This window comes from Branchiostoma belcheri, unplaced genomic scaffold (assembly GCF_001625305.1).
Source record: "Branchiostoma belcheri isolate BF01 breed outbred unplaced genomic scaffold, Haploidv18h27 scaffold190, whole genome shotgun sequence".
Lineage (NCBI taxonomy): Eukaryota > Metazoa > Chordata > Leptocardii > Amphioxiformes > Branchiostomatidae > Branchiostoma > Branchiostoma belcheri.
The window spans coordinates 23,086-33,354 of NW_017803380.1; the positions used below are offsets into that span (position 1 = coordinate 23,086).

Consider the following 10,269-nt stretch of genomic DNA (forward strand, 5'->3'; position numbering starts at 1 on the left):
AAGGCCCCTTAGTCGTATTTCGTAATCTGTCAAGGATTCCTGTGACTTTCTGTGGAAATGCAGTAGATCGTCTAGTGCTCGTTGTTTCTTTTCCCCTATCCCGAATCTGTCCGACATTGCCCTGTGTAATCCCAACAGATTACCTGTGATGTCGTCCCCCAAACTTTCCGCATACTCCAACGCCGGGCCCTCCAAATGCAACATCAGGCAGATCGGATAGTTCTCCGGTTTCCATTCCTGCAACCTCGCCATCCTTCTGAACTGGCTATACCAGGAGTTAAAATCTGCGTTTTTCCCGGAAAACTTGACAAGCTTGATTTCTGCACGTGTCGCCATTTTTCTCTGAACTCTCTTTGTGCCGCTGTTTGGAACTCGAATATCCCACTTCTGACACCAATGTAACAAGATGGAATGGTCTCACCTTGATCTCGAGGGTTCTCTCGAGTTCTTGGGCTTGACTTGACTTAGTACAGACGGGAATATCCAACGCGAACCTCTCTAAATAGCGTGCACGCTCTAACTAAAACTCAACTCGAACGAACGTCTCAACAGTAACAAGTCCTAACTTGAACATCCGGGGTCTTAACCTCTGACCCCAAACCTGATTACACAAACACCAACGCGTCCAGTCGGTGCCTGGTTTTACAGTAGCGGTGCAATCACGTGGTGCGCTGTTCATGGCCAATAATACGTGCTCTGTGGCCGATATCCTCTCGAGAGGATAGCAATGCGTTATCACGTCCTCTGAAGGACGGGAGGACGTCCTCCAGGCCCTTACTTATGCACTTATTGGCATGCCTATAAGTCCTTTACTATCTGATATTGGTTTTGTATCCAGTGCACCGTACACCATTACATCAGTCGTTAGTTTCATCCGCGGAAGGGTACAGTGACTGGTCGTGGTTTTCATGTTCGCAACTGTTTCTCGCGGTGGGGTGGAGATGAGAAGCATTTACAATTCATTAGTTGTTAAGGTCAATCACTTGGTGGAGGTATGAGATCTTGGAACTCTAACTAGTTTTAACCACAAATCTACGTTTAATAAAATACTAAAAATTGATAAATTGAACGTGAACAAATTCAGGTATCAGCGATGCCTAATAGCACCGTAAATTAAGGAACGGGTAATATTTGTATATTTTGTTAATTACGCTATAAACATGGTCTCTTTTTTTTCTCTAATACGTGATCTGCTAGTTTACTGAGTATATGATATCTATGAATGTGTTGTAGAGACGTGCACTAGTGTGGAGCCGTCGGTCGTGGGAAATGATGATGTTGAGATTACCGCATCTTCCACTCATTTTGTCTGCTCTACGGAGAAAGCGGTTTTAAACTCTCAAGTCGGGAATCGTGACGTGGAACCCAGATGGGCAGGAGCTTGGTGTGCTAGCGAGAACAATGATGACCAGTGGCTTCAGGTAAGATAAGCCAAACATACTAAAGAATGGGTTAATACTGTTTGTTTTTTAGTCGGTATCTGTATCTGAATCTGTAGAGCCGGCGCGACCTCCATTAGACGTTGTAGCTATTTATACTACACGGAACAACTTGTCAAACCTACCTTTTTGCACATCTAGCTTCGAGCTAAACAACGCCTACAGCTAGATGTGTAGCACGGTAATTAGAGGACATGCTCTACCGTACTATACTCTAAGAGTTCGCCTCTATTAAAACGTGACTGTCAAATGCACACACACCATTCATAATCTACATGGCCCTCGGTGTGTTGGCTACATTGTTGCATCAATGTTTCGTACAATAGGTTTTATTGTGTCTCTGAATATGATATCCCACCAGTAATGTGTTTATCAACTGATGCATAACTCAGTAACAAACGGCAGCATTAAATAAAATCCTTTTTTATTATCAAATATTGAAGGAAGCTATATATAGCAACATATGCTAAAAAAATCTCTGTAATTCTTTTTTTTCCTTGTCCAGGTAGTGTCCGGCCAGGCAGTTGTTATTGATATTGGTATGACAAATAATATTCGTCTGCTTTTAAAACTATGTCGTAAAAAGTCCTGGATGGTATTTATTTCTCGTTCAACCAGGTTGACCTGAATTCACTGACCAGAGTAGCAGGTGTCATCACACAAGGGAGAGCTGACATGGACCATTGGGTCAAAGCGTACAAGCTAGAATATAGCTCTGATGGCAGCGACTGGATCACATACACCGAACAAGGACAAGACAAGGTACATGGGCACCCTCTCAACATTAACCAGTGATTTGTGATTTTTTTTTTATTATGTTCTGAAAATACCAGATCCTAGATACGCAATGTCTCCTTTCTTTCTGAATATTCCTAGTAAGTGGATTTGATATTGAAGACCACAATAAAATTAAACCGCTCTGAAGCTTAAAATGTGTTATCAACAAGCGTTTTTAACGTCTCAATATCGTGAAGGAGATATATCATAATTATATATACAAATGTCGAATGTTTTCTTCTCTAATGAAAAGGTGTTCGATGGCAACAGCGACAGGGACAGCGAAGTCCGGCATCTCCTAGACCAGCCTGTTACAGCGCGCTTCATCCTGTTCCGCCCTTCGGACTGGCACAGCTATATCAGCATGAGAATGGAGGTTCTCCGGTGTGCAGACGGTAGGACAACATTTAGGGATAATTGTTTAAACACTCAACATTTTCTCCATTCAAATCCAATCTGTATGAAAATGTACATCGGAATATGTCTGTTTACTGGTTTTGGAATTTTTATCTTCATCATTTGATTAGATAACTTTTTTTAATCGACACGAAATATATCTTTACATTGCTATCAAAGAAATTTCGACCTAAATATTCGTGTATTCCATGCCTTAATAATGGATTTCACAATACGCGGTGCAATCACGTGGTGCGCGCTGTTCATGGTCAATAATACGTGCTCTGTGGCCGATATCTTCTCGAGAGGATAGCAATGCGTTATCACGTCCTCTGGAGAACGGGAGGACGTCCTCCAGGCCCTTACTTATGCACTTATTGGCATGCCTATAAGTCCTTTACTATCTGATATTGGTTTTGTATCCGGTGGTATTTTGACGGGGGAGCGCTAGTTTTTGTTTGTTCTTTCATTTTTCGAAAAGACCATCACCTTGGTTTTATCTCTGTTGATCTGTAGCTTCCATTTATCTAGTCTATTAAGACATTCTATTAGACCTGTTTCTGACTTCGATAGAACTACTAGATCGTCTGCCCATAGAAGACTACTTACAGGAATATCTTTCAAGAACACTGGGTCACATAATGGAGATGCCAATGAGGTTGGAAGATCATTTACAAAAAGATTGAAAAGAAGCGGACAGGTTACAGCCTTGGCGTACTCTGCGGGTTGATTTAAAATAATTTAAAAGGCCTTTGAAAGTTTTAACACTGAATTCTACATTGGAATACATGGATCTACAGTACTATTTTGTCATGGGAAAAAAAACAACACCGTCACAATTACTAATTAGAATTTTACCAAATTACTATTAGGAACCTCGACCTTGACATATCTCACCAGTGCAAACATAGTCATTTTCGTTGGTGATGAGGGGACCGGCTTAGTGTTTTTCAAATATCAGCCCACCGTTGTGTAAAAGTAATTTTTGGAAGAGACAAAAGATGCACAGTTTACATGTACATTGTTGTCAAATGTGTATTTTGGTGTCATGGTCAGAGACGAGACGGCGCCTATGTCTTATTTTATAAGGGAGGTTTAACTTCCTTGGTTATATTTCATTTTCTGGAACATTGGAGAACACGAAGTTGAAAACATTACACAGTTAAACTGCATTATGTGTTGATGCAAGGACGTTCTACGGTTGATGGCAACATTTCTGAGTATTTTGGCGTAAGACTAGCCTAATGTGCATGCAAGGCCTCCTGTTTCGGTCGAACTAATTCCCGACACACGATGCACGGAGGATACAGAGCCAAAGCTGTCGTTTTCAGGTGTGGACGGAGTAACGACTGACCTCAACAACTTTATTCTCCTGTTTTATAGCCAGGTACGTTGTCTGACAAAGCGATGCGGTCTCTATTGAAAAGTCATGTTGATTTCCGACGAGCGTGAAGTATCAAGGTATGTTGTCTGACAAAGGGCGCGGTCTCTATTGGTAATTATATGATTGCCGACGATCAGGTACGTTGTCTATCAAATGGCGCGGTCTCTACTGAAAACTCATGTTGATTGCCGACGAGCGTGAAGTTTTCTGACAAAGGGCGCGGTCTCTATTGGAAATCATATGAGCGTATGAGGTACGCAGAGACGTCGTCGGACAAAAGGGCGCGGTCCCATGCTATCTTTTTATGGGGTAGCGTTATATCGGTCTTACATGCAATATACTGTAATTATTGTGTTTGTCCAAATCATAAGTTAGACAATCTAAAATGGAATTCGTTTTCAAGGTCTTTATAGCATGTGGGACACAGTCTCTCATTAGCTGGTGTGTTACTGTAGCTACCTTTTTCAATTTACAGAGAGTAGGCACTAATCCTAAGTTTTGTTATGCTGTTTGAATGATTTGTTTCGGATTGATAAGAGATAGTTTTCCGGACAGAATTGTGTTTTGATTTTGCAGTAGGTATTGAGTTTGGTACTTTGGTTTCTCGAGTACACGACAAGGACGCGTCAGGTTTCACCAACGTGTCCAAGCTTGGAAACATGAGGAAATCTGACTTTTCAAACAGTGCTGCGTTTTATGATGTCAGACGACCTCTGAACTTGACTTATATATACTTTTAGCGTTTTTATGCCCAAATTACATTTCTTTAAGCCCACGTCAGGCGAAACTTAATATTCCAAGTTTGAAACCTGATCGGATTAAAGCTCCTTGCTATCATGGTTTTCTTTTCTTTGGTTGGTGTGCAGAGATAGCCTAGTAAGTACTCCACACGTCTTTGTAGCGCTTTTTATAACTGCTCGCTCCTAGCTACGACAGCATTAACAAGATAGCGTTTTGCTTACGCGTGAGAATTCAGTGTTTCACACATTTGAGTGGCGTTGTGCTTAATAATAGGCCATTCACGGCGAAATAGTGAAGAGTTTGATGTCGGACAAGTTTAATTCGGTCAAACTCTGGTCTATCATTATTCAAGGTCAAAATCTGACGTATTCTACCTTCACTTTGAAGCGACGAAACAAAAACGCGCCCCATGTTTTTTTGCCCAGAGGAACCGTTGACGTTACTGCGTGACGTCATCGATACCAACTTTTAAGAACGTTTTCTGCAAGTATGCAGTAGCGAAACCAGGAGAACAACACATATCCATAGCTAAATTCCAGAGCAGATTTTCTTTCCATTACATACAACTGTTTTGAGAAAAGCGATGTCTGAAAATACAGTAGATTTCTACTTGCTCCATCGTGACGCTGCCTGGTCCGAGACCGGAAGGTCCCGGGTAGGAGTTTAAATATGACCAGGTTTCTAAATAGTGACAGTAAATCGCCATAATTGGCACGCCATATTTCACTTCCTATTGCCTGGCGATCGTTATAAATGAGCAAATAGTTTTTCAAAGTACTAAAGTAGATAATAATTTTAGACATTACACGATTGTTCGGAAAAATCAGTTTTTTATACTCTGGTTATTTCCTCCTCCTTAGGAGACCCCGGCTCCAGTAACATCAGTGAGCCATTCCTATTGGTAGCTGACAAGGATGGAGAAATCCTTCTCCAAGTTAACATCACTTCCGGATCGACCACCACGCTTCCGCTTGGAGATGTAGGAAAGCCCATAGCCCTGGACCACGACCCGCTCACGGACTACGTGTACTGGGCAGATAACCGGAACCAGAAAATCCACCGGGCTCGTCGTGATGGAAGTGGCAGGGAGACCATCTTAGACATCAGCAGTGAGTTAAAATATCATATTATCATGTTTTTATGGCAATTGGAGACAACTATTACAAAACGCAACACTACATGATAATGTATGGTCTTACAAAGAAGATATGATTCAGAATAGACCTCAAGCAGATGTAAGGACCCGGCTAATTTTCTCATTGTCTGGGTTCACGTTATTTAACATTTAGATTTATACACACACACACGCACGCACGCACGCACGCACACACGCACGCACGCACACACACACACACACACACACACACAAACACACTATGTCGTTCATCTGTCTGCATGGCTAGGACCACGCGCAAACACACAGACACACACACACACACACACACACACACACACACACACACACACACAGACAGACACACACTTTGTCGTTCATCTGTCTGCATGACGAGGACCGCATACGGAGCGCCGACGGAGTCAAAAGGCGCGTAGAGATAAAACGTCGCGCGCAGAGATAAACGTCACGCGCGGAGAAGAAAAAGAGGGAGAGAGAAACATGTTGAAAAATGTGTCTTAGATCACAATATTTTCTTAGAAATAGTGTTAATGGCGAGTGCTTCTAATTGTAGCAATTATCCCTATCCATTAACACTGTCAGAGGAGACTTGACTTTAGAATCTCGGAACCACGTTTGAAATTGTGCACTGCCTCATTCGTCCCACACATACACCGTTATTATTTACATTTTGCACCACTATTCTAAACCTGACCAAATAAATTTGAGACACGCTGTTCGAATTCCTGCACCAGACGAATAAGATATGCGTGCCCCTTTATATAGGCATACCAGAGAAATACAGTTTTTTTCCCAACCTTTCTTCAACCTTGAAAGATTACAAATACTGTTCGTTCCTTGCCTCTTTTCAACAGTTTGAAGTTAGAATTTGAAGGTCGGGAAAAGTCACACTGTTTGCAACATATTTTAGATTGTCAAAATTGTCCTTCAATAAAAGTTGGTCTATGAAACTATTCATAATCATTGAATTATAAATAAATAAATTATTCATAAAAGTCTTTCTTTCCTTTCTCTCGCCATATTTACTACCGGTATACTCCCGTCTTTCTTTCCTATGTCCTGACATATTTTCTATCCTCCATTTTCCTTTCCACTCACCTGACATATTTCCTATCCCCGTCTTTATTTCCTCTCTCCTGACATATTTCCTATCCCCGTCTTTATTTCCTCTCTCCGTCTTTCTTTCCTCTTTGCGTCTTTCTTTCCTCTCTCCGTCTTTCTTTCCTATCTCCGTCTTTCTTTCCTCTCTCCATCTTTCTTTCCTCTCTCGGTCTGTCTTTCCTCTTTCCGTCTTTCTTTCCTCTATCCGTCTTTCTTTCCTCTCTCCTGAATATTTCCTCTCTCCGTCTTTCTTCTCTCCGTCTTTCTTTCCTCTCTCCGTCTTTCTTTCCTCTCTCCGTCTTTCTTTCCTCTCTCCGTCTTTCTTTCCTCTCTCCGTCTTTCTTTCCTCTATCCGTCTTTCTTTCCTCTCTCCGTCTGTCTTTCCTCTCTCCGTCTTTCTTTCCTCTCTCCGCTTTTCTTTCCTCTCTCCGTCTTTCTTTCCTCTCTTCGTCTGTCTTTCCTCTCTCCGTCTGTCTTTCCTCTCTCCGTCTTTCTTACCTCTCTCCGTCTTTCTTTATCTATCTTGACATATTTCCTATCTCCGTCTTTCTTTCCTCTCTCCGTCTTTCTTTCCTCTCTCTTGACATATTTCCTCTCTCCGTCTTTCGTTCCTCTCTCCGTCTTTCTCTCATCTCTCTTGACATATTTCCTCTCTCCGTCCTTCTTTCCTCTCTCCGTCTTTCTTTTCTCTCTCTGTCTTTCTTTCCTCTCTACGTCTTTCTTTCCCATCTCCGTCTTTTTTTCCTCTCTCCGTCTTTCTTTCCTCTCTCCGTCTTTCTTTCCATTCTCCGTCTTTCTTTCCTTTCTACGTCTTCCTTTCCTCTCTCCGCCATATTTCCTATCTCCGTCTCCGTCTTTCTTTCCTATCTCCGTCTTTCTTTCCTCTCTCCTTACATATCTCCTCTCTCCGTCTTTCTTTTTCTTTCTTTCTCCGTCTTTCTTTCCTGTCTCCTCTCATATTTTCAATCTCCGTCATTATGTCCTCTCTCCTGACATGTTTCCTCTCTCCGTCTTTCTTTCCTCTCTCCTTACATATTTCCTATCTCCGTCTTTCTTTCTTCTTTCTTCTTTCCTCTCTCCGTCCTTCTTTCCTTTCTCCGTCTTTCTTTCCTTTGTCCGTCTTTGTTTCCTCTCTCCGCCATATTTCTATCTCCGTCTCCGTCTTTCTTTCCTATCTCCGTCTTTCTTTCCTCTCTCCTGACATATTTCCTCTCTTCGTCTTTCTTTCCCCTCTCCGTCTTTCTTTCCTCTCTCCGTCTTTCTTTCCTCTCTCCATCTTTCTTTCCTCTCTCTGTCTGTCTTTCCTCTCTTTGTCTTTCTTTCCTCTCTCCGTCTTTGTTTTCTCTTTCCGTCTTTTTTTTCTCTCTCTTGACATATTTCCTCTCTCCGTCTTTCTTTCCTTTCTCTGTCTTTCGTTCCTTTCTTTGTCTTTCCTTCCTCTCTCTTGACATATTTCCTCTCTCCGTCTTTCTTTCCTCTTTCCGTCTTTCTTTCCAATCTCCGTCTGTCTTCCCTCTCTTCGTCTTTCTTTTCTCTCTCCGTCTTTCTTTCCTTATTCGTCTTTCTTTCCTATTTCCGTCTTTCCTTCCTCTCTCGGTCTGTCTTTCCTCTCTCCGTCTTTCTTACCTCTCTCCCTCTTTCTCTCCTCTCTCTTGACATATTTCCTCTCTCCGTCTTTGTTTTTCTTTCACGGTCTGTCTTCCCTATATCCGTCTTTCTTTCCTCTCTCCGTCTTTCTTTCCTCTCTCCTGATCATGACATATTTCCTCTCTCCGTCTTTCTTTCCTCTCTCCATCTTTCTTTCCTCTCTCCGTCTTTCTTTCCTCTCTCCGTCTTTTTTCCTCTCTCCATTTTTCTTTCCTCTCTCTTCACATATTTCCTCTCTCCGTCTTTCTTTCCTCTCTCCGTCTTTCTTTCCTGTCTCCGTCTTTCTTTCCTCTCTCCGTCTTTCTTTCCTCTCTCCTTTCTTCTTTCCTCTCTCAGTCTTTCTTTCCTCTCTCCGTCTTTCTTTCCTCTCTCTGTCTTTCTTTCCTCTCTTCGTCTTTCTTTCCTCTCTCCATCTTTCTTTCCTCTCTCCTGACATATTTCCTCTCTCCGTCTGTCTTCCCTCTCTTCGTCTTCTTTCATTTCTCCGTCTTTCTTTTCTGTCTCCATCTTTCTTTCCTCTCTCAGTCTTTCTTTCCTCTCTCCGTCTTTCTTTCCTCTTTCCGCCTTTCTTTCCTCTCTCTGTCTTTTTTCCTCTCTCCGTCTTTCTTTCATTTCTCCGTCTTTCTTTCCTCTCTCCGTCTTTCTTTCCTCTCTCCGTTTTTCTTTCCTCTCTCCGACTTTCTTTCCTCTTTCCGTCTTTCTTTCCTCTCTCGGTCTTTCTTTCCTCTCCCCTGACATATTTCATCTCTCCGTCTTTCTTTCCTCTCTCCGGCTATCTCTCCTCTCTCCGTCTTTCTTTCCTCTCTCCGTCTTTCTTTCCTCTCTCCGTCTTTCTTTCCTCTTTCCGTCTTTCTTTTCTCTCTCTTGACATATTTTCTCTCTCCGTCTTTCTTTCCTCTCTCTGTCTTTCGTTCCTCTCTTCGTCTTTCCTTCCTCTCACTTGACATATTTCCTCTCTCCGTCTTTCTTTCCTTTCTCCGTCTTTTTTTACTCTCCTCTGACATTTTTCCTATCTCCGTCTTTCTGTCTTCTTTCCTCTCTCCGTCTTTCTTTCCTGTCTCCTCTCATATTTTTAATCTCCGTCATTATGGCCTCTCTCCTGACATATTTCCTCTCCCCGTCTTTCTTTCCTCTCTCCGTCTTTCTTTCCTTTCTCCGTCTGTCTTTCCTCTCTCCGTCTTTCTTTCCTCTCTCCTGACATATTTCCTCTCTCCGTCTTTCTTTCCTCTCTCCTGACATATTTCCTCTCTCCGTCTTTCTTTCCTCTCTCCTGAAATATTTTTTATCCTCCGTCTTTTTTTCCTCTCCCCTGACATATTTCCTATCCCCGTCTTTCTTTCCTCTCTCCTGACATATTTCCTCTCTCCGTCTTTCTTTCCTCTCTCCTGACATTTTCTATCTTCCGTCTTTCTTTCCTCTCTTTTGACATATTTCGTCTGCATGCGAGTTTCTTTTCTCTCCACGTACGCACGTCGGGAGGGCAGAGAGAGAAGAAATAAACCACATGCAAACGCAAGCGAAATGCGAGTGGAAACGATTAAACTAAGCCTTAACAGTATATGCTATGCCTTCCTGTCGACCTACACGTGAAACGTTTTCCCAACTGACGTCCCAAATTATGTTGAGGTCCTAGAACTCATTTAAAAGTT

The 10,269-nt window shown here is 42.3% G+C and overlaps 1 pseudogene; it reads left to right on the forward strand.

The window, feature by feature from the left end:
- Nucleotides 1-406: 406 nt before the first annotated feature.
- The window catches only part of LOC109468068, a 30,854-nt pseudogene continuing 20,991 nt past the window's right edge, over nucleotides 407-10,269 (forward strand).